Raw genomic sequence first — 24,561 nt, 5'->3', positions numbered from 1 at the left:
ATGGAGCGGTGGCGGGGAGGGCGACTCGCTCTCGCTCAGGCCCGGCCTGGTCCCGAGAGTTGCTACCGGAGCCTTTCGTGGCCGTACTTAGCTCGGTGGCCTTAAGCGGTCCGGCGGGAGGGCTTGGGTAAGTGAGACACCTGGCGCACCGACTGTGGGAAAGGATGCGGAGGGTGGGTGTGGCCGAACGAGACGCAAACACCTGGTTTTTAAGAGATTTCCAGCCGAGGCTGTAGCGCAGTTCATAGGGCGCTTGCTTAGCGTACCCGTAGCCCCGGGTTCCGTTCCTAGCATAAACCCAGGTAGGATACCCTACACCTGTTGTCCCTGGAGCCTGTGGCAGAGCGCAGGAGTTTGACTCACCGTAGTGAGACCCGTGCACGCACACACACACACACACACACACACACACACACACACACACACACACACACACACACGAACCAAATCGTGGACCTGCCCTTCAATCCCAGAGTATCTGGAAGCCCAGCAGGTTCAAAGTTCAAGACACCGGAAGACCAGATCCTGTTCTGGGGGGCTGGGGGGACGGGGACTTACCTTTTGAGTCAATGAACTTGAGCAGATAAACAAGGCGGATGACAGATAGTCGTGAAACTCAGCAGCAAGCAATGATGAGAAAATTTTGAGGGTGAGGTCTCTGGTTGAGGAAGATGGTCAGAGAAGACCTCTGGCAGGAAGTGATAGCTGAGCAGGTATCTGGGGGAAAGGGCACAAAATGCTCTTGGACTCAACTACCTACCTACAAAGACTGCAGATTCGGAAACCCACGAATAAGCCCACAGATTCCAAATTCCATGATAGGCCTTTGTCTAATGGCTTCTAGAAGGGCTCTCTGGGTTGCCCATTTCCACGGAGACATCAAAGGCTTGACCAACCTTAGAGTTCATGCGGCTGTCATTATGGCGTCATTCCTGGAGGTTCAGCACACGGGGAAAAGTGTGCTAAGACAAACTGTGTGTATCTGCCTGTCCGTCCACACACACTTGGCTTACACAGGAGACGACCTTGGGTGTTTTTCCTTAGGAGCCATACTCCTTGTATTTTCTTTTTTAAGACATTAAAATCTCTCACTGACTTGGAATTCACCAGGAGCATTAAGCCGCCAGCCTCTCCAGGGCTGGGAATATAGGCAGGCACCACCATAACTGGCTTTCTTTTTCTGTAAAAACAGGCATGGAGGTAGTGTTACCTTTCCTTCGCCTTTTGCCATCTATTTGGCAACGAAAACGGCAGCTGCTCCTTTTGTTGTAAGAGTCTGCGATATCAAATGATTTGAATGTTGTAAAGAACTTTTTAGACTGACACTAACATTTTGTCATTACAGGGAGTTCCTGACTCAGTCTATAACCCTGAATTATGTCGTAGACAGTCTTTCTCTGCACATTAACAATTTATCTCTGCCAAAAATATCTGTTCCCAGATCTTTATGGAATATTTTGACATGTGAATGCCCCAGGTCTGTGTGGGCTGGCAGCTCTGAGGATATATTAATAGATGAAGGAAATTTTTGCAAATGTTTGTGCAGTTTTGGAGAATGAGATGGCTAAATATGTACATATTTATTCTTTCCATAACAATTCTTTCGTGGTTTTCCTTGGTGATGTCAAGAAATAAAATGTTTCCTTTTTAATAACAAATACTCGTTGCTATGTTTACTTGCCCGAATCTGATATTATACCTTTTATTTGTACTAATGTTTTTTTGAGACAGGGTTTCTCTTGGTTAACAATCCTGGAAAACCTGGAATTTGATTTGTAGACTAGGCTGGCCTTGAACTCATGGAGATCTGCCTGCCTCTGCCTCCCAAATGCTGGGATTAAAGGCAGCTATTTCTATTATTGTAACAGGTGAAATTGATATATTTTTAGCATATATTCTCTTAGTGACATTAATGTGTTTTCATGTTTCTTTGTCTTTTCATAATTTTAGACAAAATTGTCTTGACAAAAGCAATCCTATGTTTCTTTATTTGGAAAATATATCTGGAAACATCATTAGTTCAAGCATTAAAAATAAGCTGCTAGGAGTTGTGTTTGCTCGTACAGGATCAAGCCAGTCAGAATTTCCCACGGATAGCAGAGGAACTCCTGAGACCCCAAACTTGTAAGTAAGGAGCTATTGACTGTTGTTGGCTGCTGAAAAAAAGAGAGTAACTGTTTTTGTGGATGTGCCCATGCCCCAGTGGATGACCCCACACCTACGTGCATATGTCCAATAATAATTGGACTCGGACTGGAAAGATGGCTCAGTGGTTAGGAGCACATACTGCTCTTTCAAAGGACCTAAGTTTGACCCCTAGCAACCATATTGTGTGGCTTATAACCATCTATAGCTCCAACTAGAGGGAACTCTCCCTTCTCTAACTTCATTGGGCATCTGCACTCCACATACATAGTCACACAGAGGCACACACACATACACATAAGTAAAAATAATAAAAACAAATCATAAAATAATTGGTCAGGACTATTAATAATAATAATTTTAAAAGAGGATATAGAGTTGAGAGGGAAATGGATTCTGAGGTCCAGGGGAAGGTAGAGGTGGTCGTGGCTGGGGTAGATAAGATCAAAATACATTATGTACATGTATGAAATTTTCAAAGAATAAAATGATCTTTTAATGGGCTTCTTGGGCTAGAGAGATGGTTCTGCAACTAAATCACTTGCTGTGGCATGAAAACCAGAGTTTGAATTCTCAGAATCCACATAAATGCCAGGCAAGTGTGGAATTCATTTGTAATCCTAGCATTAGAAAGCAGAGACAGGACCCCAGGGCAAGCTGGCTAACCTTACAAGTCACATCCATAAGCTTTGTGTTTGACTGAGAAACCCTGCCTCAATAAATATGGTAGCAAACACCCACACATATATGAACACAAATGCACATTACTCATGTACACACAAAAAAAATAGGCCGCCACTTTGTTAAGTCTAATTTGTGTGTGTGTGTGTGTTGAGAACATTTTTAAATTTTTTGTTTTCTCCTAAAAAGCCTATGGAAACCTAGTAATACAATTGCCATAGGCTATGTGTGTTTATTTTGTATTCTTATTATATTTCCTTGACTAGATTACCATTTTCTTTTTATCTCATCTGTGTGAGTGTGTGTGTGTGTGTGTGTGTGTGTGTGAGAGAGAGAGAGAGAGAGAGAGAGAGAGAGAGAGAGACCCTAATTTCCTCATTAGCATCATCTTACACACCTATAGTTATTTTGTTTTGTTTTTTCGGGACAGAGTTTCTCTGTGTAGCCCTGGCTGTCCTAGAACTCACTTTGTAGACCAGACTGGCCTCTAACTCACAGAGATCTGCCTGACTCTGCCTCCTGAGTCCTGGGATTAAAGGTATGCACCACCTTCACCACCCAGCTCCTATAGTCAAGTTTTTAAATCTAGTTTGGTTTTTTTAGTGTTTTTTTTTTAAGTTTTGTTTCATAAAAAAGGTACCACTTTATAGTAATTTGTTTCTGTGTAATTCATTCAGTTATATTTGATTTGTGTCTTTTCCTTTACTAAATAAAGGAAGCTATTGATATGGCATGTGTCAATAGCTAATAAATTTGCCATGGTTCCCATCTCAAATTATGTTTGTTTTTAAAAATTCTTCCGGAGCCAGGTATGGTGGTTGTATTAATTACTTGTCTATGACTATGATAAAACACCATGACTGAGGCTTCATATAGAAGGAAGGGTTGTTTGGGCTCCAGAGGACAAGATGCCATCACCATCACAGGGAAGTGCCAAGCGGGGCGGCTGGAGCAGCAAGCTGAGAGCTCAGATCTTGACCCACAGGCATGAAGCAGAGACAACGACCTGTAAATGGCATGAGTCTTTAAACTCTGAACGCCCAACCCCGTGACATCCTCCCTTCAGCAAGCCACACCTCCTAAACTTACCCAAAGGTCAGCACCAAATGGTATCCAAATATTCAAATACATGAGCCTCTGAGGAGCATTCTCATTCAGACCACCACAGTGACTCACTTCTGTAACCCAAAAGTTAGGCCAGCCTGGGCTGAAGAGTGAGAGCCTATCTGTAAATTAATTACTTTTTTCAGACAACAAAATTGAAAATTACTCATTTGGCTGTTACACAGAAAAACCCTGTCCAAAAAAAAAAAAAAAAAAAGGAAAAAGAAAGAAAACTACTCATTTGGATTGTCTTACTTTGTCTTATACTGTTCCATGTCATCCTACCCCCCAGTAAATTTTTCTGTAAACCTGTGTGCATATTTTAATACATCTGATCACAAATATTGCCAGAGGCTAATGTTGAAGTGAAAGGAAAGAGCATCCTCACTTGGCTGGAGAGAGAAAAGAATTTAAACACTGCTGGTTTATTTTTGTCAACTTGATACAGTCTTAGATACTTTTCTACTACTGTGACAAAGCACCATGACCAAGACAACGTATTGAAGAAAGCATTTGAGGGGCTTACAGCTTCAGATGGGTGAGTCCATTGCTATGGTGACATGGAGAACGACAGTAGGCAAGGAGACATGGCACTGGGAAACAGAAACCGAGAGCTCACATCTGATCCAAAATGAGGTAGAAAGCCAACTGGAAATTACACGGCAGCGCGCAGGAAAACACCTTCAGCAACATGGCCCACTTCCTAAACACCACCTCCAGTCCAAGCATTCAAACATGTAAGCCTTTGGGGGCCATTCTTCAAATTATCATACAAACTTAGACATACCTGAAAAGAGGGGATATTAGTGGAGAAATGCCTTTATCAGAATGTCTATAGACAAGTCTGTGGAGCATTTTCCTGGTGATGGTTGGGGTAGGAGGGTCCAGCTCACTATGGATGGTGCCACTCCAGTAAGCAGCAACCCTGTGACTTCTGCTTCAGATCCTGTCTCCAGGTTCCTGCCTTAGTTGCTTCCCTGATATAAGTCAGAATTGGACTATTATCTGGAAGTGTAAGATGAAATAAACCCTTTCCTCTCAAAGGTGTCTTAGTGGTGGTCTTCATTACAGCAATAGAAACAAAGCTAGGACAAATACCTAAGTATCATAGTGAGAGCACCATAACCTTGTAATGCAGAATCTCATGAGTAGTTCTGGCTCTGTACAGATTCTTCCAGAAGGGGCTGCTCGCCCTTTAGTGCTAAGAATGAACAAGGAAGTATAAAGTACTTTCTTTAGTCTTAAAAATGAGGAAAGGTTGATAAGAAAAAAGAAGCTGTTTCATTATCAATTTCATTTGAATGCCTTATCACAAATAATCAAGTGATGGCTCCTTATGCACTTATAAATGAGCAATAAAACTTCATGTTGTGGTTTATTTGTCAAATTTTAATTCATATACCAAGCACAATCAGTAGAAACATGGCCATAAAATAGGATCTCTCCCCTTAAGGAGCTGAAGTACCACCATTTCTGTGTAATACATGTTTAGATTTTTTTTTTACTGGTATGCAGGCTTTGCCTACATGTATGTATGTGCACCACATGCATGCTTGGTACCCCTGGAAGTCAGATCCCCTGGAAATGGAGTTATGGATTGTAGTGAGCCACCAGTGGGTGGCTGGGAACGGACCCTGGATCTTCTGCAAGAGTGGCAGAAGCTCTTAACCACTGAGCCATCTCTTGAGCCCCTAAATACACTTTGAAATGACTGTGGTACTCTTACTATGTTCCAGACACTTCCTAAATGGGAGTGGAGATTCAGAGGGAGGGAGGAAAGATGTGAGGTCTCTGTTTCATGAGACTTGCTTTCCTGTAAGAGAATCAACCTCACAAAGTAACCTCACAGCCCAACAAGTATTAATAGGTGTACACGGTCATGAAGGCACAAAAATGTGTGGTTCCTTGCCTAATGCAGTGTGTCAGGTGCAGCACACACACTTAGAATCCCAGCACTGCAGCAATTGGGAGGCTAAGGAAGGAGGGCCATGAACTTGAGGCCAGCCTCAAGAGCCTGTCTCAAGAAAAAAAAAAAAAAAAAAAAAAAAGATGTTACAGGATGGTAAATCACTTACTGTACAATCCTAATCACCTGAGTTCATTGCCTGGAACCCACATCCTCTGACCTCCACGCTCATGTGTCATGCTCACACCCACACTTACATCACACACACAGAGTAATGCATAACTTTTTAAATGGCTGTGCTCATCTTGTATAGGGAAGAAGGGAGACATGGGGAAGTGGGGATTAGAAAGACAACTAGATATCAGAGAGTTGTCTGGAGAAACAAAGAAGGGAGTACTTGAAGTGGAAGAGTTGTCCTTTAAGAAGATTTCTCTATATCCCAAGCACCAATAGGCAGAGAAGCATCTACCTTCGGGAAGCCCAAGCAGGAAAGAAAGGTAGTGGTGGGAATAGGTTAGGGCAGCTGAGAAGGGCCTCAGTCAGGAAGCATGGAAGGATGGTTTGGAGCAGAGGAAAGTCTGGAGAGACAAGGATACAACTCACATAAGTTTTATATAGGATATCATACAAAACATATCATTTAACTTACACATGATGTTCCTGGAGAAGCATCCACAGCAGTAAGACATAATGCTTAAATTTCACATTGCATGTTTGCCCAGGTCGTTAAACAGTTAATGAATCATAATGTCCGGCATCAAAATCAGCAATGACTTATTCTACTCATCCCCTATGTCTGGACCTTGTGACTTTTTCCCATCAAAAATGCTATTGTTGAAGAGTCTCGTCTCTCTGGTCACCTCCACTGGGAGAATTGTTTTAGCTGATTTGCTATAAATAAAGTTTGGGCAGTAAGAATGAGAGCAGGAAGAGCCTGGTAACTCTGGATTAGAAGAGCTAGTTTCTCTCTAAAGAAATTTTGAATAGAGATGCCAATACTTGCTTGCAGAATGGATTAAGGGTGTGAGACAAAGGACAATAGATAACACTTAAGGTTTTAGACCTTGAATGACTAAAAGGATTGGGTTGCCATCAACCAGAGTGTGGAAGTCTGGGAAGGTCTGAATGATTGAGAGAATTAACCTCCCCAGACATGAGCTCCAGATGCCTTGTAGACACCTGAACAGGAATGTCAAGTCCACAGTATGCAAGTTGCTAACTCATGAAATAACTAGATAGGAAGTACAAATAAATGCATATTAGGAATATGAGCAGTACCTTGAGAATTAAGTGGAGAGTTTAAGGCCTTTGACCTTTTGGTATAGGTAGTTGTGTTTGTAGATAGTTATCAATTACTTTATATTTATTCAGATCTTTATATATATTAATGCAATTAATATATAATTATATGTTAACATGTGTAATTATATATTAATATAATTACTATCTCCAGTTCACTTGTTTTCAAAAGGGTTTATACTTTAATTTTGTTCATTTGGGTTTGGTTTTTTTTTTTTTTTGAGACAAAGTCTCCCTCTGTAGTCTTGGATGACTTGGAACTCACTATGTAGACCAAGCTGTCTTCAAACTCACAGAGACCCACTACTTCTGTCTCTTGAGTGCTGGGATTAAAGTGTGCAACATCATGCTCAACTGTTCTTTTTTAAAGATTTTTTATTTTTTTTTTGTGTAAGTATTTGCCTGCATGCATGTCTGCTCCACATGTGTGCCTTGTGCCCGTGGAGGGCAGAAGAGGGCATCAGATCCCCTGGAGCTATAATTATAGATAGTGTGAGCCACCATGTGGGTTCTGGGAGTTGAACCCAGATCCTCTGAAAAAGCAGCCAATGCTCTTAACTGCTGAGCCATCTCTGTAGCCCTCTCCTGGCCTTTAAAATACTAGTTTTGTCTTCCCAAGATTATATGTTTTTTGAGGAAAGATCTATTTTCTACACACCATAGCACCATGTCCCCAGATGTGCATGGAATAAAATTAAATACCTAAATACAGAGCTTTTTGTGTCTTCTATTTTTATAAAAGGTCAACTTTCATTGTTTTAAGACAGAGTCTCACTCTGCGTTCCTGTCTAGCCTGGTCTCACTCTGTAGCCCAGGCTGGCCTTGAACTTGTGATGATCACCAACTGTTTTCTTGTAAATATTACATTTAGACACATTGAAGTACCCTGGGAAAATAAAGACAGAGGGAGAATTTTTGATCTACTGCAGCTTGTGGCCATTTCAGGTTAGGTAAAAGAACCTTCTGCAACAACAAAAATCCCATGACTCTTCCATATTGGCTTTGTACTCAGACTTTCTGAGGCACCAAGGAAGTTCTCAATAACTCTGATTTTACACAAACTCTAGATCCCTCAAGAAAGAGATTCTCCTAGGAACTCTGGTGTTACTTTCCCACCGAATGGTTTACTTTCCCTGTCCCCAGGGCAATGGTTCTCAACCTCCTAGTGCTGTGACCCTTTAATTAGGTTCCTCCTGTTGTGGTGGCCCCAACCATAAAATTCTCTCATTGCTACTTCATAACTGTAACCACAATATTCTTCTTCAAGACAGATTGTCATGCACACCTTTAATTCCAGAACTTGGGAGGAGGATCTCTGTGAGTTCGACATCAGCCTGGTCTACAGAGCGAGTTCTAGGACTGCCAATGCTACACAAAGAAACCCTGTCTCAAAAACCAAAAGAAAAGAAAAAGAAAATGGAATGAGTGGCCAAAAAACAATGCCTGCTGTGCCAGTTACACAAAGGCCTGAGTTTCCTTCAGCCTGGGGTGTGGTGGCACATTTATGATCTCAATCCCAGGCAGGCTGAGAAGACAGTGTTAAATTCAAAGCCAGTCTGTCTTAAAGAATAATATTGTGGTTTGAGTAGGGTTCCCAGCTGGGGTGTGGTTTGGGGAGGTTTGGGAATGTTAGAGAGAGAACATGCCTTGGTGATTGACAGGGGCTGCTGGGAACTAGCCTTGAAGTTTCAGCTGAGCACTGTTCTGCTTGATCCACCAAGATGTGAAGAGCCCAAACCACACACACCTACCACCATCAACTCTGCCGTGATGGGCTGAAGCTCCCTTAAAGCTTAAGCCATAGTAAATCCCTCCTACCTCTTTCTGTCAAGTGTTTAATCACAGATGTGAGAAACAGAACTAAGGGAAGGAAAAGAAATCTGTCTTGACACTTTGACTGTGTCCCAGTTTCGTGCCCCATGCTCGTTCATCAAGCTGTTAATGAGTTGTCACTGCTGTGTGTCACCAAAAAGAGTAAACACTGAGGCATGTGTGTAGAAGTTAACCATCTGGAACGGTCAGTATTTCAGCACTTCTCTTTCCAGAACACTCCCACCTGGCCTTGCAGGTTGTTTCTTGTCTTTATAATTCCTTCCTATTGTCAGTTTGCAGGAAAGTATTCATTTGCCTTCCTTCAGTGCCCTGGGGACAGGGTGGCTGCTGACTTAGAGGCCTGGGAAACCACCACAGATGACAGTGAATCAGCTAGAAGTACATTTACCAGTATAGAATCTTGAAAACACATCTACAGATGTGTTCCTTTCTAGCTTCATGCTTCCTCTATACTGAAAAGTTATTTCCTCCCCACTGTGTGTGACACATCATTACCACCATTAACATTTAAAATCTGCTGTGGACACCCCCAACCATTATGTCCAACAACAGTGGAATAGACACAGAAAACATGCTTCATATACATATGGAATTTTTTTTTTAGCCGCTAATAAGAGTCAAGTTAGTCAGATGGTCTTTAATCCCAGTACCTGGGAGACAGAAGCAGGTGGATCTCTGGAGTTCCAGGCCATCCAGGGCTACACAGAGAAACCCTGTCTTTAAAAAAAAAAGTGAAGTTATGTCATTTTCAGGAAAATAGATGCAACTGGTGGGAGGTTACATTAACCAGTTAAGCCAGGCCCAGAACGACATTTATGGTTCCTGGATTTCATATAGTTACATGAAATCATGCATATAAAAAATGAAAATAGAAGTGAAGTTATCTAGAGAACAAAGGGCACGGGGGAGGGGGGGAGGGGCATGAAAAGGGAGAGTCAAGAGTAGGGAGGCCCGCTCACTGTGTGGTATATACCTGTCTGAAAAGTTTTCAAGTTAAAAGAGAGAAAAGAACTTGCTGTAGAACACACGCCACTTGGTATAAAGAGAATTGGAAACTGTCTCTGGAATTGGAGATGGCTTTTCTCATTCACTACTCTGTTTCAGAAGTACTTGAAGTCAATGATAAAGATGGGCACCAGGCCAGGCCTAAGTGAGTGGTTTCTAGAGTCACAGTATACACTGGCCCTGGGCATGCTGTGGAGCAGCTTCTGTTAACAAGCATGGTGAAGGGAACTTCCACCTTGTGACCCCACTCACCAGGATTGTAGAAACTGGGTTTGGGCACTTAAAATGGGGCATGATGATGAAACAAATGGAGTGAAGCTATTATGTTTTCTATTACAGGAACGACAGAATATGTTAGAATGTACAAAACTGTTTACTGAACTGTGAACTGTGTGTTCTCATAACCGCAATTTTTTTTTTTTTTTTGGTTTTTCTCTGTATTGTTTTGGAGGCTGTCCTGGAACTTGCTTGGTAGACCAGGCTTGGTCTCGAACTCAAAGAGGTCTGCCTGCCTCTGCCTCCCAAATGCTGGGATTAAAGTCATGCGCCACCAACACCCAGTGCATGTTAAGAGCATAGACTGCTTTTGTAGAGAACTCCAGTTTGACTTCTAACACCTGTGTGGGGCTCAGAACTACCTGTGACTCAGCTCCAGGGGATCCAACACTCTCTTTGGTCCCCACTGAGGCTGTGCTCATGTGCACTAAGAGCTGCACACACTCATATACATAATCAAAAATAATATCTTTAAGAAGTAAAGTTATGCGGGGGGGGGGGTGGCACACGCCTTTAATCCCAGCACATGGAAGGCAGAGGCAGGTGGATCTCTGTGAGTTTGAGACCAGCCTGGTCTACAAAAGCTAGTTCCAGGACAGCCTCCAAAGCCACAGAGAAACCTTGTCTCGAAAAACAAAAGAAGAAGAAGAGGAGGAGGAGGAGGAGGAGGAGGAGGAGGAGGAGGAAGAGGAGGAGGAGGAGGAAGTAAAGTTACTGATTATTTTTAAGTATCCCCAATTAAATATCTCTACCTGTAGTCAGATAAATTCATTTTTAAGGAAAAATAATTATAATAATGTTGTGGCCTAAATATTCATCTCTGCTTAAAACTCAAAATTTGAAATCCTAATCACCAAACAGCTGGCATTTAGTCATAGAACTCTTAGAGGTGATTAGGTCATGGTGGCAAAGCCTTTACAAAAGAGACATAAGGCAGAGCTGTCACCCCGAGTGAGAGAACAGCTGTCAGTTGACAAATGCACCTTCTCCAGGCACCAGATCTGCTAGTGCATCACTGTGACCTTCCCAGCCTCCAGAACTGTGAAAAAATAAATTTCTTTTGTTGATAAACCACCCAGTCCTCGGTATTTTATTTCAGCAACTCAGACTCACAAAGTGAAGTCCCTGAGCTTGTTGGCACTGGGCTCATGTGTCTAAATGTCCATTCCAAGGAAAGTGTGCTTCCCTTTTTCCTGCAGATTACTGAGCAGAGAGATGCACAGTATCCACCACAAAGTTCAGTCTAAGTCACTTCCTGTAAATGGCCTGCATGTCACTAAGCAAGCCATCAAGGCAATGGTAGTTGGAGCCTGGGTTGAATGGGGCCACAGTTATCAGGTCAGGCTTTATTAGGTACAAGGACACCATGTACAAATCCTGTGGGTGGCAATTCAAGTTGATAAGAGCATTGTTTCTCAAGGGCATAGCTTCAAAATGTTCTGGACTCAGCAGTGACAGCAGGCCCCCAGTTTCCACAGCAGCTATTGTCACATGGGTCAATCAACCAGAGCTGAAATCACTCTAATTCCTAGACTTATGGAAGCAGGGGGAAGAAAGAGGAAGGTCTGGGTTTCCCACAACTGGGCACATGGAGTTTGAGGTGCAGCAGAGGCGTCCTGTGAGAGACACTGCAGTCTTCAGCTGGGCAAGCAGATTCACCCACTGCCCGGCTCGTGAATTGTTTGACTGTATCTTATGGACGTAACTCTGTGGTTGAGGGATGTGACCAGAGTACTCCAACTGCTCCCTTATCCCTCGTGTAATCTTGGGAAGTTCTCTCCCTTCAATTATACTACTAAGGCCTTGTGTGCCCAATTCCAGGCCATTTGTGAGGATCCTAACAGATAACATATGAAACTATAACTTTTGTAAACTATCAAATGCTACACAAATTTGAGGCATCCTCATTACGTTATATCATGAAGCCCCTTTAACTGTATGTTAACAACAGAAATTAAATTAGCATATTATACATTTAGATAACTAAGACACAACTACAGAGAATTTTAAAATATGAGGTCATTTCTGCATGCTCCTATGTTGCATAGGGATTTAAGAAATAAGAAAATCATGTCCATGGAGCTGCAGAGATGGTTCAGCTGTTAAGAGTGCTTACTGTTCTTACAGAGGACTAGGGCTCAGTTCCCAGCACCCACATCAGGTGGCGCACAGCCTCCTAGAACTCCAGTTCCAGGGCATCTGACACCCTCTGACCTCTACCAGCACCCGCATGCAAGGGGTTCACATTAAGCTCATAGAGGCACATACATGTAAAAACAAGCACACCTTTAGAAATAGAAAAGCAAGAAACCTATATTGGTTTAATGTTTTATAGGTATATCCCTAAATGCACACTCATCAATTTAGGAGACAGTAAGTTACTCTAGTCTCTGTAAACAGTGTGTTATAATCTCAATATTAAAAGCCAGTATTTATTCTGTTCAATAGAGTATAAGGAATTGGGAGATAAGAACAGGGGTGAGCATACTGTGGCCCATGGGACAAATCTGGCCACCATCTATTTTTGTATGGCCTGTAACGTAAGAATCATTTTGACGTTTTAAATTATTAATCAAAAGAACTGGGGGCTGGGCAGTGGTAGCACACACCTTTAATCCCAGCACTCGGGAGGCAGAGGAGGTGGATCTCTGGTCTACAAAGCTACATAGAGAAACCCTGTCTTAAAAAAACAAGAAACAAAAAAAAAAACAAGAAAGAAACGAAGGAAGAAAGAAAGGAAGAGAGAGAGAGAGAGAAAGAAAGAAGAGGACTGGGGATGTAGCTCAGGGGTAAAGGTAGCTTGCCTAGCCCTTGCCTGGCATTCATGAAGATCCTGGGTTCAGTTCCCAGCTGTAAAAGAATAAGATAAAGAAAAAAAATTTCATATAACACATGACAAATAATGATTCAAATTTCAATGTCCTTTTTCATTCCAGCATCATAACAATAAAAACAAAATAGAATGTTTAAAATGCTAACCTTTTAATTAACTTACGTATTTGGGGATTTTTGTGTGTGTGTGCATCATGTGGGTATAGGAGCAGAAGAGACTATGGGTCCTGGAGACCTGAAAAGGATGTCAGCCGCCTCATCTCAGGTGATTGTGAGCCACCTGTGGCTGCTGGGGAGCAGGACCCGGGTCCTCTGCAAAAGCAGGAAGTGCTGTTAACTGCTGGGCACTCCAGCCCCTGGGATTGGTTTTCTTGAGACAGAGTCTCACCATGTTTTCCAGGCTGGCTTTGAACTCACATTCCTCCTGCCTCAACTTCCTGAATACTAGGATTATGGTATTATAGATATGTACCTCCATGCCTCCTATTTGTGTGCAGGTGTATATAGGTACATATACGCATATATGTGTGCTTGTGAAAGCCAGAGGACAGCCTTGGGTATTGTTCCTCAGGCGTCATCCACAATTTTTATAAGAAAAGGTCTCTCTCTGGCCTGGAACTCACCAGGTAGTCTAAGTGAGCAGACCAGCAAGCCTCAGGCAACCACCTGTCTCTGCCTCCCCAGTACAGGGATTATAATTGCACGCCACCACACTGGTCTTTTTTTTTTTTTAACATGGGTTCTGGGGATCAAACTTAGGTCTTCATGCTTGCAAGCATGTTACTGACTGAACTGTCTCCCAGCCCATTGGTAGCATTCTTAACATCACCAATAAACATTAGATCTGGAAGGACAGATGTAATAAAAAATTTCAGTTTCCCCCAAATTATCTATGTATTAGTGAAATCCTAGTGAAAACTCCTAAAGGCTGTGTTGGGGTGGGCCTGGGGCTGGAGCCCAGGGTCTCGGAGGCTGCTCTGAGTGTTAACTGATAAAGCTCATGAGTGCCCCTTTCTACCAAATCGCCTTGTCCTCAAATGCTTGAAAAAGTCTGTCCCCGACTGAGGCAGCCCCTAGCCAGTGGCTATGGGGTACATCATTGCTCCACAGTGCCTGGCAGGGAGCTCCTGTCCAGCCACTCTCTCTACAGGTCTCACAGGTCAGCAGGCTGGGTCCAGGCTTGCTTGGCCATTTCCTGCTCTATCCCATTTCCCTTGCTCCTTTTCAGGCTGCCCCACGAGAGCACTCTTACTGTCTCTGCTCCTGGGGAGCTGAACTAAGTCAGAGGCTGCATAAGACACTTCAGGCCCAGAGCCAGAGAGCCTGGGTACTCTGACACAAAATCACGCTAGTGACAATACAACCATCAGCTCACGGTTTCTTCGCTGATCTGTGGCTGTTCGCCCATCTCATTGGTTTCAAATAAAAGACCCTGGGAGCTTTCCAGTAGTCTTTTTTTTTTTTTTTTTTTTTTGGTAATTTGAGTTGGCCCAAGTCTGTGTCTTTTCCTCAAAGCCATGTGACAGTACCGGCATAATGGGTAACACAGGCCTCACCTACCAAGGCTTTGGAAATAAGACCCACTGCCGCACTATGCTCCATCCTGAGACGGGCAGCCTCAGTGCCTGCAAGTGCTGCTGGGAACATCCCCAGCTTCTAATCCATCCTCCAGGGACTTGCAGAGCTGGGTTGCTAATTTGATACCCAGGGCCATATTTCCCTGAGGCCTTCCTGATCCCTACACCCCCACACCTGACACCCCACCCTAGAGGCCGGGAGAGCAGCATTCTTTCCCCCCGGAAGTTATCCTCTTCCATCTTTCTTTTTCTAAGCCTCTAGCGTCTCTGTGAGCTTTCCTGTCCCTAAACTGTGTTTTTCTTCACCATTGGCTGCTCTCTCTCTGTGTGTGCGAATGTGTATACGAGTGTGGTCCATGGGCGACAGGAGAGTGAGAGGGGAGGTGGAGGGCAGGCAGGAGAGGTAGTCAAAGGCCCAATCATCGAGCGGTGATCATAGGAAAAGGGCAACACAATACAAGCCTGATTAGTTCCATTTAGAGCTAGTCACTGATTCATCAGAAAATTGACCCTTCTGACCCAAACTGCCTCTCCCAGTGGTCAAAGGCATATTTTATGGGGACTGCTAATTGTGCTCCTGCTGAAGTTTTATGTTGCTTAGGCCAAGAGAAATTCTACCACGGCCAGTGTGGATGGAGCAGCACACCACCCAGGGTGGAGAACCAGGAACCTGAGGAACAAAAGCTGCGGAGGTAGATTTGAGAACGCAGCGATTGCCGGGGATGGAGTGGACCCCTGAGTTAGTTCTCCTACATTTGAAACTTGGCTACATCGCTGCCTGAACATACCAACTTCCTTACCCTTAAGTGGTCCCTGACTTGATTTAATATAGTGACTGGCACATAACAAACAATAAAGGATAGTTACTGTTATTGTTTTTATCAATAAAACTGTAACATTTCAGCCCAAATAGTTAATAATCATTATTAGATTAGGATTAGGACTATTACCAGCTAAACTGCAGATTCAATTTCACAGTTGAATAGCCCTGCATATGCACACAGGCACAACCAAAACACTACGGTTCAGAAGTGGCCTGAGGCTCAGCCTACAGTTACACTCTTAAAAACCTGAAACCAAGCAGGTAAACTCTACATGTGAAGATTAAGATGCCTAAGCTCCTGCCACTGTGTTAAGAGGGAAATAAACGAGAGAGCTGGGAAGGGCAGGCACCCCACTGAGTGGCAGAGCTAGCATGGTAACCTGGGATGTCTCCTGTCCTGATAGGATCCTTGGAAACTGGATGCTGATGTCAGGCTCCTGAGCTTCCTAAGGAGCTGGGCTTGATAAGGTTAACTGTGTCCTGGAAATGACTGCATTCATCACTCTTCAGGAAGACAGAGTGGAGCTGAGGAATAGCACATTTGACAGAGTGCTTGCCACACAGCGTGTGGACTTGAGATACAGTCCCAAACCCACATTTGAAAAGAGCCAGGCATGGCGGTGTGCCCTTGTGATCTTAGTGTGGGATAGGCAGAGACAAGTGGATTGCCCAGGGCTTGCTGACCAGGTAGCCTGGCCAATGAGAGACCCTTTTTTTTTTTTTTTTTTTTGAGACAGGGTTTCTCTGTGGCTTTGGAGGCTGCCCTGGAACTAGTTCTTGTAGACCAGGCTGGTCTCGAACTCACAGAGATCCACCTGACTCTGTCTCCCGAGTGCTGGGATTAAAGGCGTGCGCCACCCGGCCTGAGAGACCCTGTCTTAAAAAAGGAGTGGGGGAGAATTGCACATGATGAACCATGCCTGACCTCTGTACACACACACACACACACACACACACACACACACACACACACACACACACACACCAAGCATACATTTTAAAAAGCGGTAGAGAGAAGATGGGGTGATGAAAACTGCTGGTCCAGGAATTAAAAGTCTTGCTGCAGTCTAGAGGGTCTACTAGTACTTCAGGGAGTGGCCGAAACTCTCAAAGCCTAGGTTCCTCTGACTTTAGCCTTCATGTCCCCTCCTTCACCTCTGCGGATACATTTCACCCTTCTGATGAAACTTCTCCTCCTCCTCCTCCTCCTCCTCCTCCTCCTCCTCCTCCTCCTCCTCCTCCTCCTCCTCCTCCTCCTCCTCCTCCTCCTCCTCCTCCTCCTCCTCCTCCTCCTCCTCCTTCCTACCAGATCATCTCAGGGGCTCTGAAACATATCCTCCTTGTGGCAGATATTTTACCACAAAGTGTGGCTGGTAAAACGTGGAGATGGACGTGGGCATCATGAAGTGGCAAGCAGGTCTTCTCCTGAGGTCTCCGAGGCCCCGTATGAGGTCACCTATGGTTTTAAAGGAAGGTTGTGTTTTCCACCACAATCCTGTGGTGTAGGAGAGGCAAACATTAATTTCACTACAGGAAAGGGAACCACGGCAAGGAGGGGTGACTTGCCCAGGACTGCAGAACCAGGAAGTTGCCTACTGACCCACATTCACTTCCTCTGCCTCAAATCTGGGTGTCCTCTCCATTCAGCAGTAGCCCAGGCTACCTGATCACCTCAGGTTGTGTGGCCGCTGAAGAAAACTTCTGGGCTCAGGGATTTAGGAAGAGTTCTCTGGAGGCATAGGAGAACTTGGGGGAATCTTAGGATGTGTCTAGAATCTTCCAAGAGTCTGTCCTAGTTTGCTTTATATTGCTGTGATAAACACCATGACCAAAGCAACTTGGAGAAGAGAGGGTTTATCTGGTCTACGTATCTCAGACCACAACCCATCACTGAGGGAAGTCAAGGCAGGAACTCAGAGCTGGTTCTGGCTTGTTCCTCACTGTTGGCTTGCCTTGCTTTTTATACAACTTACGACCACCTGACCAAGGTTGGCACTACCCACAGTGGGCCGGTCCCCGACACCTCAATTATTAATCAAGAAAATGCCTCACAGACTTGAGAGGCTTCCCAGATAACTCTAGCTTGGGTCAAGTAAATAAAAAACTAACACAGAGATGTTTGCCTTCTTGAGTAAAAGAAACATGAAGACCCTTATCTTCACAGAATTGACATTTTGGTTAAAGAAGGAGAGACAAGCTGGGCAGTGGTGGCGCACACCTTTAATCCCAGAACGCAGAAGGCAGAGGCAGGTGGATCTCTCAGGAGTTTGAGGCCAGCCTAGTCTACAGAGTGAGTTCCTGGATAGTCAGGACTGTGTAGAAAACCCCCGATTTGAAAAAACAAAAACAAAACAAAAGTTAGAGACAATAAACAAATAAATAGACCATATGAGATGATACAAGGTTTTTTGAGACAGGGTTTTAAGTGGCTGAACATAACCTTGAAGTCATGATCTTCCTGGCTCAGCCTTCCAAACGCTGGGATTACAAGAACGTGTCACTAATCCCAAATAACATGATTAAAAGTTATTTTAAAAAAAGTTACAAGGAAAAGAAGGAAACTGGAGTGGGAAATGAGTGTCAGAAGTGTCAAAATGAAGTTGGTAGGATGGTTCAGTGGGTAAAGGCGCTTGCCACCAATCTGAAAACGTGAGTCTGATCCCCAGGACCAGTATGGGGGAAGGAGAGGAACAATTGGAAGAGTAGCTACTCAACCATGGGCTATCTGGTCAGAGGATTCCAGCCAGAAAGAACCAGGGCAAAGGGCTTTCAGATGAACACAGCAGCTTGAGTGTAATGGAGACTGGCATTTCAGGTGCTTTTTAATTTATTTTTATTTTTATTTTTCAAGACAGGGTTTCTCTGTGGCTTTGGAGACTGTCCTGGAACGAGCTCTTGTAGACCAGGCTGGCCTCGAACTCACAGAGATCCGCCTGCCTCTGCCTCCCGAGTGCTGGGACTAAAGGTGTGCGCCTCTTAAACTGTTGCTATGCAGCAAGTTACCCCAAACTTAACAGCTCCAGACAAAAAGTGTTACCTTGCAGTTTCTGTGGCCAGGAATGCAGCAGAGCTGACAGCACCACATGGGTCTCATGCCTCAGCCACACATGACCTCGAACTTCTAATTCTCCTGCCTCCACCCCCAAAGTGCTGGGATTACAGGAGTGCACCAGCATATATGGGTTATATGGTCTGTGCAGCATATATGGGTTATATGGTCTGTGCAGCACTGGGGATCGAACCCAGGCTTTGTGCTTGCTAAGCAAGCACATGACCGAGTGAGCTAAGTCTTTCTTGGGCTGCGATAAGACCGTACTTAGAGCTGTGGTTGGGATAACAGTCTCCGCATGTGAGAGCAGCCCCAACCTGTCATAAGACTGCAGAAAGGGAGGCAAACAAATCTAAGACTGCACATGGTGTGACTTAAAGAAGCACCTATGGAAGTGTAGTCCGGGTGTCAACAGGGTGAGTGCGAGCCCCATAATTTGAGTAAGACATCAGCATAGTATGGGGTAGGACAGAAGTGATCTCTTCTTACATGGGGATATTCCTGGTTTGTCATAAGATAACATGGAAGAGCTAGGTGCTTTCCCACAGGCTGAGTTTTCTTGTAAAGCCCCAGAAAACTCTAGTCATTTTATCCACTTGTCCACTTAAAACTTGCTGAGAAACCTCACAAGAAAAATTGTCCAGGGCTATTCAAGGGGAATCATAGTAGCTATGGCTCAAGATGGCTGCAGTAATGCCAGGTTGCATCCATTCAGTGGTAGTTACCTAAAGGCCTGCATGAATCGCCTACAGGACTTATTCCTAAGACGTCTCATAGGCGTGGGTGGCAAGACTCTGTGGGATGATGGGAAGAGCCTTCAATTCTGTACCACATGGATCCTTCCATAAAACTGCTTAAGCATCTTTAAAATATCACTTTGGGGCCGGGTGGTGGTGGCACATGCCTTTAATCCCAGCACTCGGGAGACAGAGGCAGGCGGATCGATGTGAGTTCAAGGCCGGGCTGGACCGACAGCCTCCAAAACAATACAGAGAAACCCTGTCTTGTAAAAACCAAATATATATATATATATATATATATATATATATATATATATATATATATATATATATATATCACTTTGGGGCTGGAGAGGTGGCTCAGTGGTTAAGAGCATGCACAGCTCTTGTAGAGGACCTGAGCTTGGTTCCCAGAACACACCTAAGGATCTGCCAACTGCCTGTAACTCCAGTTCCGTGGGATCTGATGCCCTCTTCTGGCTTCTATAGGCACTACACTCATTACACACATGCAAATAAAAAAATGACAAATAGTTTCTTTCAAAATAGTGATCTAAGAGAGTGAGGAAGAAGCTGCAAATGAGTTCCTTGGAAGACATATGTCCTTACTTCTACATAACCTACCCATTGCCCACACCAGCCATAGTTTAGTGTAGGTAGGGATAATGACAAGGAAGTAGACACTGGAAAACCAGGATAATTTTGAGGCTGGCTGCCTCTGATGGCAGTCAGAAGTGGCTGGATTATGACCCTGATCTTATTAACTGGCTTAATGGTTGCAAACAGCACTTTGAGAGCCACTGTCATACCTGAGTTCCTCAGTGTAATTATCCTCAACTCTGAGTGCCAAGACATCTTCCCATAGACTTTTGCAGTATTTATCTTACTAAACATGACTTCTAATTTACGCATGTCTGTATGAGTATATGAAACATGTTTGCAGGTGCCTGTGGAGGCTCTGGAGTCACAGGTCATTGTGAGCCGTCCAGCATGGGGGCTGGGAACTGGTCTTGGATCCTCTGCAAGTGCAACCAGTGTTCCTAAGCCCTGAGCCGTCTCTCCAGCCCTCCTTCTTGTAGACTTTTAAATAAGCCTACTCATGTTGCTTTTTTTTTTCCAGTGAGAATCATAACCCAGCATTGGGTGAGTGTGTCATGTAGCCTCATGCCCAAGGCTTTTTAAAACCCCCCACTCCTTCCCTTGGCCAGTGTGTGCGGCTTGGACCTGGAGACCCATGTAACCAAATGGAAGAAGCGCCTTCTTCAGAAAGTAAGACGTTTGCTTGTTCTGTGTCGGGGCAAGCCTCACATGCAGGCCAAGCGTGCCCCTTTATAGTCCTGAGCTTGTGTGTGTGTGTGTGTGTGTGTGTGTGTGTGTGTGTGCGTGTGTGTGTGTGTGTGTGTGTTAGGGTTTTATTGCTGTGAAGAAACACTGTGACCATGGCAATTCTTACAAAGGAAAAAAAATTGATTGGGGTTGGCTTACAGTTCAGAGGTTCAGTCCACCATGGTCATGGCAGGAAGCTTGGAGGCATGCAGGCAGACATGGTGCTGGAGAGGTCGCTGAAACTCTACATCTTCAGCAGCAGGCAACAGGAAAAGAGAATTAAGCCCAGGGACCTGACTTGTGCTTCTGAAACTTCAAAGCCCACTCCAAGTGACACACGTTCTCTAACAAGGCCACACCTCCTAATACCACTCCCTAGGCATTCAAATATAAGTCTATGGGACCCATTCTTATTCAAACCGTGCAGTATGTATACATGCCTGTAAATGCACACACTGTACTTGCACACAGAGACCATATGTCCATGCTGAGTGTCTTCTCAGTCACTCTCCACCTTAGTTTTTGAGATGGGAGTTCTTGAACCTGGAACTCACTGAAATGGCCAGCAAGTCCCGGAGACCCTCCTGTGTCCACATCTCCAGTGCTGTGATCTAAGGCACACATCTCTGCATCCAGCATTGTTTTGTGGGCTCTGCTGTTCCAAACTCATTGTTATGCTCGTCCTGAAAGAACTTTATCAACTTAACCATTCATTCTCTGGCCCCTTTTTTTTTTTTTTTTTTTTTTTTTTGGTTTGTTTTCTAAGACAGTTTAAAAAAAATATACTTTTTGGTGAAACATTTTTACTTTTCAATAGGTTTGCTAATCATAGACCTAGAAAGTCTTGTATTAGTAGACACAGCACATATCATGAGAACTAAAGTTCTGAATAAAAGTTTTGGGAACATATGTTTTCTATTTGGTCATCTGCTTGCGAATCCTCTGATGCTGCCATCTTGTGGCCACTTGCAGAAGCAACAAGTACAGTTGCCTTTGGTTCAGTAAATTACTAGACAACTTAGGCTTGCGTCCTTACCGCATGAACTAAGAGGGGTGCCAGATCGCCAGTTACTTGTAAGATTATATCTAGGATGTAAAACTTTGATTATTAGATAGTTTTTTTTCTGATACTCAGCCAAGTTATGCTTTTGATTTCAAGAGTTCAATCTTGAGAGAGTTATGCAAGTGCCCACAGCATGTGGCGATGAGTACCCAGGAGAATTTGTATCCCTTTTTCTACTCTCTCACCACAGAGTCTGACCAGAACACAAACAGCCTGGAAATGACCTAACATGTAAATTTAAAGGGACCGTTCAATACCACCGTCCGTACTTTAGGAGTAAGAGTAGCTTCAGACTTGATTTAGGCTAATCTAAATCCCAAGATATCTTTCTCATAAAAAACTGCTCCCAGGAGCCAGCAAGTGGGTAAAGGCGCTTACTGCCAGGCCTGATGATGGGAATTCAGTTCCACGTCCCACACGACGGAGGAGAGAACTGACACCCACAAGTTGTCCTCTAGGCCCCAAGCATACCATAACACACACGGCAGCCCCCGCCCCACAAAGATAAATAAAAGTAAAAAGCAGTGGCTCTCAAGACAAGTGCTTTCCGTCTGTGGAGATGGTACTGTGGAACCAAAAGCAGAATCACTTTCATTCTTTTCAGAATCTCTGCTGTCATCTGGGGATCACACCTGCCATGCTGTCCCCTGAGGACTGAATGGCAGTCTCTCTTTCAACATTGGTGGCTTTCAACACTTCTGTCTGTTGTCGCATCGGATGGGTTGTTGTGTAGTGAGCTTAACACCTGTCTCTCACTACACAGCATGGAGCTCTGCTCTGTCCCTTCAGCACAGAGGGACACAGGTGGCCAGGAGCAGGCCCGAGGTCAAGGCTTAGAGTCAGCCACACTTGCAGAGAAATGTTAAGTCAGAGAAGAGTTGAGCCTTAGAACCCTGCTTGGAAACACCAGCACAAGGTTGCAAGGGTGATAGTACCACAGCCCTGAGCTGATGCTAGCCTGACAGGAAGCAGGAGGATGTCTGATACTGTCCTCACTCAAGCTCCAGGATGCTCCCAGGTAGCTGGCGACAGCATCATTTTCCAATCAGGAAGGCAGGCGACAGGATGCTATTTTATCTGTTAGCTACCACAGCTAACTCACACTTCTAATGGGTCTTGGCATGGATGAAGTGTTTGGGCAAAGCCTTCTTTACCTACCCTGGCCTCCGTCACCAGAAGGACCAACACTGCCTCTCCCTCCTGTCCTTGTCCAGGATTGGCAAACTGTTTTCCCTAAAGGGTCACAATGAAAGGCAGGTCATAATTAGGAAATGTAAGAAATAAATTGCTATGGTACATTTTCTTTGTAAGGTATGTTTAGCGGTCATAAGAGTCACAGATATGGAGGAAGCCCCAGCCTCCCCAGCCTGGCAGCTACCCCTGCCTGTTCCAGAACACTGAGAACTGGAAAATTACAGGAGTCTGCTACATGATGGAGTCCTTGATCAGAGAATGAGGTAGTCTCGAACCCTAAATGATTCATTAGATTCATTGTGTCCTAAGCCAATAGTGTGGGGAATTTGGGAAGGAGGCCAGTCTCAGCCTGGGGGAGGGGGAGACAACAGGCATTTCTTGAATTGGGGGACTTTAAAAACCACTGTCTTGAGCCAAATTAGCTCATCAGCCATTTTTGCACTTTCTCTATGCTGGTGGCCCTTTCTGTAGAATTGTTTGTATATTAAAAAAGTTCTACTGACTAGCCTTTTGAATGTGTTATCATCTTGTTTCCAGTAGAAATGCTGGGAACCATCTAAAATCACCTCATGTGTCCACGGGGACATGTGTGACTTACCACATATACACTGATGACATGACCACCCCGTGGTATGGTTTAGGGGAAGGTTTTTATTGTAGATACGAGAGAGAGGAGCCACAGGCATCCGGAAAAGTCCAGAGCGGAGAGAGGAAGAAGTAGGCTGAACATGGACCGCAGGCTGGACATTGTCAGGGCTGTTTGCAAGAAAGGGAAGAATAGCGGGAGGTAAGGAATAGAGAGAGAAGCAGGAACAGAGGGGAGGCGGGGAGAGCAGGGTTTTCCTTTTAGGCTATCACCAGCTCCAAAACCATGACATGGAGACTTATTATTAGTTTTGAATAATTGGCTTGTCTTAGGCACACGTCCTGAGGTACGGAACCACCTTGATTCTACCCTCCATCACCCTCTTGGAAGACCACAGCCCCAGAGCTGTGGAAACCATTGTATGTGTCACCTCTAGGTCTGAAGGAGACTTTTCTGTTCCTAGAGAGAGCCACAGAGGTTAAAGTATGACAGGTCCTCTCTCATCTGCCAGAGTTAATAGGTGGCCACTTGATTGGGATCTTTACAAACTACAACAGTAGACACCAACAGAGGGTCAAGGGTCAAAGGGCCATGGATATGCTTCCTCCGACACACAAAGAAAATTCCTGACCGGAATGGTTCAAACTGGGTACTTGATCTCCAAGTCACCTTCAACTAGATGCTGACTGTGCTGTGTGTACACAGCACACAGTTTCCTTGGAAGTGTTCTATGGGGCTGAGATGTGGCTCAGGGGTCCAGTGCTTCCCAAGCTCGTGCAAGCATGGGTCCTGTTAGGTCTCAGAATACGCCTGTGTTCAGATGCGGCATCCATGCCTCAGCTGCAGCTGTACTACAGGACTTCCCACACTGGATATAAGCCAGGAGTGATGTGACTGTGTGCCCTCACAATCCCAGAACCTAGACAGAGATAGGAGGACCCCTGGGGCTTGGTGGGCGGCTTGCCTAGTCTACTCAGTGAGCTCCAGGTTAATAAAAGCCCTCATCTCAAAGACAGACAGCACAGCATCTCAGAGCAACATCTGAAGTGTTCACACACATGTACACACATGCGCACCCACATACATGGGTAACCCCCACAAACACCCATATACAAAAACTAA

At 44.5% G+C, this 24,561-nt stretch overlaps 1 protein-coding gene across 1 annotated transcript in view; it reads right to left on the bottom strand.

Annotated features, from left to right (window-relative positions):
• Lrrfip2 (LRR binding FLII interacting protein 2) overlaps positions 1-871 on the bottom strand; it is a 105,620-nt gene extending 104,749 nt beyond the window's left edge. The window contains exon 1 of the mRNA XM_040739462.1: positions 559-871. The gene's annotated coding sequence lies outside the window, so the exon portion shown is untranslated. The remainder of the gene's footprint in view (positions 1-558) is intronic.
• Positions 872-24,561: the final 23,690 nt, after the last annotated feature.

This window comes from Mesocricetus auratus, unplaced genomic scaffold (assembly GCF_017639785.1).
Source record: "Mesocricetus auratus isolate SY011 unplaced genomic scaffold, BCM_Maur_2.0 Super-Scaffold_100691, whole genome shotgun sequence".
NCBI lineage: Eukaryota > Metazoa > Chordata > Mammalia > Rodentia > Cricetidae > Mesocricetus > Mesocricetus auratus.
This window is presented reverse-complemented; position numbering and strand designations above follow the sequence as displayed.